Below are 6,809 nucleotides of genomic sequence, written 5' to 3' on the forward strand. Positions count from 1 at the left end.
TGACGTCACCTTACCTGTTACATTCCTATTGTCCGTATATTAATGGTAAGTCCCATTGTCCCGATACAAGACCAAGACCTTTTTGACTGGGATTTTCCTTGTCCGGATAAATTATTGACCTTATACATGCCCAGGGGGTTCTGTAATGTATTTTCTCATTGTCCGTATATCGTCCCCTATTACGACTGATACAGTTACCCGTTAGACCGTTAGAGTGCAGTAGACGATCCATGTTGACGTAACCTAAACTGTCACTTTCACATCTAAACATTACACTGTTACAATATTCATATGAAATACGGTTTCCTGGATGCAGAAATTCCCATATTTACTGTAATATATTTGTGACCGGATATTTGCAGTACTTGACTTGGAACAGTAGACTATAGAATATGTAAACAAATTTCATATATTCGGAATTGCATCACATATTTACCGCGTACAAATATGCAGTGGTTGGATAAACGTTTATCAGCTTGGAGATCGGTTTATGTCCACATTCTTCTGTGAACAGAGCGGTATGTTTATTTATTTCTATAAGTTAACATTCAAACCACGCTTGTATATAGGGTTGATTCCATGTTAAAAGCATACCACACCTTTCACCCCCAACCCCGCTATCATCTGTGCAATACCCTCAATGTTACTTGTCGTTGTTGTTATTCTTGTCTTGGAGATTTAGCAATTTTTCATGTCATATGTTATACGTGACATAACAAGCCACTGTGGTAGTAAACTGGCCATATTCAGACAGACGAAATCATTTTTTCCCGAATTCCTTTCGTGACTCGAATCGAAAAATGGCCTCTAAAATGTTTATTGAAAACAAATTATTCCAGAAGACGGGGTTGAACATTTTTCCCACGATGGTAGGCAATCGCTAAAGAGAATACTGCATAATAATTTCATGAGCTAATTTGAACACAAAGTGATATGTGTACATGTTATAATATCAAAATTATGAAACTGCACACACTATAGGCGAAGTGTACCTGATATATATATATATATATATATATATATATATATATATATATATATATATATATATATATATATATATATATATATATATATATATATATATATATATCGAGTGAGAGAGAACAATACTTTTTTGTACGAGATGTTGATTTAAACGTTAAAGCTAAAGTTGAGAATGAATTTCTTTTTTGCTAGCCTTCGAAAATACAATTTCCATTTTGTGGGTGAAAATCATAAAGTAATCACGTACAGTAATAACGTTGGAAAGTGACGACAGTAGTGAAGGGGGACGATTCAGGGACAATGGGACTTATCATTAAAAACACCCCTGGGACGATATAGGGACTATGTAAATTTAACATGGGGAAAATCGTGGGACGATATAGGGACAAGGGAAATTAACATGGGGAAAAATCGTGGGACGATATAGGGACAAGGGGAATTAACATGGGGAATAAATCGTGGGACTGTCTAGGGACAAGGGAAATTTAACATGGGAGAAAAAAGCAATTCTAGGGACAAGGGGAATTGAACATGAGTAGTGAAGGGGGATACTATACGTACAATGGGAATTAGCATTACAGACCCCCCTTGGGAACATATACGTACAAGGGAAATTTAACATGGCGAAAAATCGTGGGTCAATATACGTACAAGGGAATTTAACATGGGAATAAATCGTGGGTTAATATACGTACAAGGGGAATTTAACATGGGAATAAATCGTGGGTCAATATACGTACAAGGGGAATTTAACATGGGATTTTTTTATTTTTTTTAAAAAATTTAAAAAAAGGGGTAGGCAATTGAAAGGCTATCTCTTTGGGTTTATGTTAATGTATTCATTAACATAAATGGCACCGCATTGGTCTTCTCCTTGTCCTTAGTCTGCGTCTCACTGTTGGCCCGTAAATTAGCACTCTTTTCAGGCATCCTTGTCTTTCAACGTAGATCCTACGTATCCACAGGCTGGTGTTTGTCCTGTGGACAATGGTCCACTTCGATCGGACATACATGAGCATGTCCGTCCTGAACATCATCGTTGACACAAGCGTTGAAGAGTGCACATCGGTCCACATGTTGAGGCGCCGAGAACAGGTGAATCAATGCAGTGAACTGCGTTTATTTATAGGTAGAGGAAGGATTGAAACGGATTGAGTTCATTCACCAATCCGAACACGCGTTACAAAATTCAGTCAGCTCGCATCCAATCCGAAGAGAGCAGTCTGTGACGTCAGTTGGTCTATATAGATTCGCTAGCGCTTGTGTGCAGTCAATCTATACGACAGTGATTCAACATGACGGAAATTCAGAAAACGATTCATCGGGGTGCACCAACAGGGGAGACTGCCCAAGGGAACCCGGACTTACTTTCAGAAGAGATGAATTGGGATTTTGTCGATTTTCTCTCCTCGCAAGAATTTGTTCCGGAACCTGCGTTACCTTCTTCATTACCGCAAGTGGAGAATTTTAGACAGAGACAGAAAGAAGAATTGGAGAAATTTATACAACGACAAAAGGAAGCGGAACAAGCTTTTCTCTTACAGCAACAGCAGCAAGAAGAAGAGGTAAGAAAAAAACAACAGCAACAACAGCAAGAAGAAGTAGCAGCAAAGAAACAAGAGGGTGAAAATCAAACGGTCACGGTACTGTTGGACATTTTAGCGGAGTTAAGAAGTCTGAAACAAATGTATCAGACTTCTTTATCACGACCGAAGAGAATACGACCTTCCCGAGCTAAACACGTCAACCCTGTGACTAAGCCTACCGTACCACCCTTAGTGATTTCAACCCAATCATCATCATCAACATTACGCAGTCCAGAAGTAGGCCTTGGCCGTGGCAAAGGCTCAAGGCAGTTAAAGTTGATTGTTTAAACTCACCCCTGCACCATAAAGAAAAAAGGCCCTTTTCAGGGCCACTCACATTTCTCGAAAAGAAATACAATTTCAATTTGCCAATAACTCAAAAAAAAAAAAAAAAAAACCACCCATTTTACCCTTATAGTACGTGTCTGTGTATGAGTGCGTGAGTGTAGCTTCTTATTTTAAAATCAAAACTCAAAGACACTTACCTTGTATCATTAATTTATTCTTTTCTCCATTTTTTTACAATCCAATTCACAATTCATAACACAACACTTTAATTTAAAGTTCATTGATTTCTTCTGTCTCCTTGTTTAGTCTCTCTGTTTTTTAAATTTCTTCACCGTCACACTCTTTTCCTCTTCTTCTTCTTCCTCCTCGCTTTCTTCCCTTCTTTTTTACTCCTGTTTCTTTTTCTTCACCTGTCTTCTTTCTTCCTCAGAAGAATCCCTCTCTTCCTCTGAAGAATCCCTCTCTTCTTCTGAAGAATTCCTCTTTTCTTCTGATTCCTCTTGTTTCTTTTTTGGGCAATCTGGAGACCAATGTCCTTTTTCTTTACAATAATAACAGGTATCTTGACTTTTGTCTTTTTTAGCCCCTGTTTTTGTTCTTTTTTGACGGTCTGGACACTCTGAAGACCAATACCCTTTCTTCTGACAGATATAGCAAGTATCTTGACTTTTATCTCGAAAGGAAGGAGAGTAGTCCGTGGGCTGGTCTGAAGAGAATTTTCTAATGACCCCTCGCAAAGCTCTGACGAAACGTTCGATTTGGTTAGTCTCTTCCATCGTTGTGTTCGGCTTGAGAGTGAAATGAATAGTGAAAGGACAAGACACACACCCTTTTATATACGCTGGTCTGCTATGACTATAAATTAGTCTATGGTGTTTAAACTTGAGTCATTTGACGTTTTGCACTCAAGATGAAACGATCCCATTCATTCGAGAAGAAAGAAGAAGAAGAAAGTAAGAGGCAGAAACGTGATCTATCGCCTCGTACCAGGGCTGAAATCTTGGCACAAATTCATGCCAGTGATTTTGAAGAGGACATGAGTGAACATGAATCCAAACCCTCTAAACTAAGTTCACCACCCTTAGTCAACCCTGAAAAATACTATTCCATTCGAGAGACGGAAAAGCGCTCCTCTAGAAAATTTAGAACCACGGCTTCCAAATACACAATGAAGTTTAAAGATTTCAAGGCTGAAGTGCCGTTAGAGAAAGCAGAAGTGTTTATCACTGGGGTGTGGGATTCTTTGCTCACCTCACTCAAACGACAATGTCAACCCAAAGAAGACGATCGCTTGAGACTTTCCATACAACACGACGGTTTGAAATCCCCTGTTTGGATCGAGTTTAGCACCCCTGCAGAATTGACCGCTTCCAAAGTCATGGACAAGATTCAACACGTGCAACAATCTAATGACCAGTTTGACATCACCGATGGAAAAGCCACATTGGACATGACCCACGTCTCTCCTCCTCAAGGTACCGGACGCAAAAAGATGTTATTGGTGAACGAGCTTCGCAGCATTAAGCGTAGCCTTGTCCAAATTCACAATCCTCATGACCAGATGTGTTTAGCCCGTGCCATCGTGGTGGGACGAACCTATGCCAACAAGAACGACACGGTAGAATGGAAAAGAACCTGGAACACTATTCAACGTTCCTATCGAGCCAAACAACGAAGTGAAGCAGAACTCCTGTTGCAACAAGCTGGCCTGTCCAAGGACACACCCTGTGGCATTCCTGAGATGCAAAAATTGCAAGATGCCCTAGCTCCACGATACACCTTGAAAGTGTACCCTCAAGAAATGCGCGGGCCTCTGTTGTTTCGAGGGCAAGATTTTAAGGACGGAAAATACATTCATGTTTATTATCACGATGACCATTTCGATACCATTACCAGTATCACCGGATTCCTGGGATACGGTTATTCCTGTGAGAAATGTGACCATGGTTATAATAATCGAGAGCAACACAAGCATTGTGGATTGAAATGCTCAGGATGTTTGGCCTCTTCACCCTGTCTGAGCGAAGAACCAGTGCCTTGTTCAACTTGTCTGCGCACGTTTGTCAGCCCTACCTGTTACCATCAACATCTGAAAACGCAAGGTTCACAGAAGAAATGCGCTTGTCAACTCCTGAGATTGTGCTCTACGTGTGAACAAGTCATACGTACCAATAATACCAAGGCACACGTATGTTCAGGAAAGAAAAAATGTCACATTTGTCACCACATCGTGGACTTGGAACACCAATGCTACGTGCAAAAATACCAACCCCCGCCAGAGAAAGAGGATGGTCACAAGAAGAAAGGCAATTTCATCTTTTTCGATTTCGAATGCATGCAAGAGACCGGCATTCACATTCCTAATTTCTGCGTGGCTCATCGAGCGTGCGAGAAGTGCATTCAAGAACCTATTTTCAGTCATTGCCCTCACTGCAGCAAGATTCCTGGAGGACGTGAAAAAATCTTTCGGGGACCGAACACGTTAGCCGATTTTGCCCAATGGGTCTTAGACCCCATCGACAAGACGTGGAGCCAAGAGGACATCGAACTTTACGGAGATTGTCATCGTCATGCCACGGTGATGGCTCACAATTTCTCCGGATACGATGGACAGTTTCTTTTGAGGTACTATACGGAACAAGGCACCGAACGTCCTAAAGTGACTTTGAACGGAGCCAAAATCATTTTCATGCAAGTGGGACAAGTACAGTTTAAAGATTCGATGAGCTATTTGGCCATGCCTTTGAGTCGAATGCCTAAAACGTTTGGAATGACAGAAATGGCTAAAGGGTACTTTCCACACTTTTTCAATACGGAAGCCAATCAACACGCCGTTCTACCCCATTTGCCTGAGGCTCACTATTACGACCCCGACAACATGCGTACCGAACAACGAGAAGCTTTCTACGCTTGGTACCAGGCTCACGCCTCGGACCCTTTCGACTTTCAGGAAGAAATGTTAAAGTATTGTCGTTCCGACGTGGACATTTTACGACGTTGCTGTGGAAAATTTCGAGAACTGTTCATGGAACACGGAGGGGTCGATCCTTTGAAAGAAGCTTGCACCATTGCCAAAGCGTGTTCCTTAGTGTACCGCCAACGATTCATGCCTGAAAACACCGTAGCAGTCATCAGTCCTCAAACGACCCACTATGTCAAGCTTCAATACTCGGTCAAAGCCATACGCTGGTTACATTACTTGTGCGACAAGGAAGACAAGTGGATTCAGCATGCCCGCAACGGAGGGGGCGAAAAGACCATCGGAACGCATTCGGTCGATGGCTGGGACTTAGAAAACCCCAAGATCGTGTACGAGTTTAACGGCTGCTTATTTCACGGATGTCCCGTCTGTCACCCTGATCGTAGCACTAAAAATCAGTTTTTACAACGAACCATGGAAGACTTGTACCAGGCCACTTGTCAGCGGCGCCTAAAGTTAGAACAGGAAGGATACCAAGTGGTGGAAATGTGGGAACACGAGTACGATCACCGTTTGAAAACCGATCCCGAATTTAAACGCCTCGTGGAAAGTTACCAGTTCATGGACCCGCTGAACCCGAGGGATAGTTTGTACGGAGGAAGGACCAATGCCACCTGTTTGCTGTACCAAGCCGACGAAGAGAAAGGAGAAGAAATAAAATACTTGGACGTGTGTTCGCTGTATCCCTACGTGTGCAAATATTGTCGCTTTCCTGTAGGGCACCCGCAATTCTTGACGGAACACATCGACCTGAAAAACATTCGACAATACGAAGGCTTGATCAAGTGTAAAGTTTTGCCTCCCACGAACCTATACCATCCCGTCTTACCTCACCATTGTCAAGGCAAACTGATGTTTCCATTGTGCCGTACTTGTGCCGAAACGTGCAACCAAGACCAACCTTGTCAGCACACCCAGGAAGAACGGGCCTTGACGGGAACCTGGGTCAGCGTAGAATTGTTCAAAGC

The sequence above is a fragment of the Sinohyriopsis cumingii genome, chromosome 6 (assembly GCF_028554795.1).
Source record: "Sinohyriopsis cumingii isolate HCF-2022 chromosome 6, ASM2855479v2, whole genome shotgun sequence".
NCBI classification, from domain to species: domain Eukaryota; kingdom Metazoa; phylum Mollusca; class Bivalvia; order Unionida; family Unionidae; genus Sinohyriopsis; species Sinohyriopsis cumingii.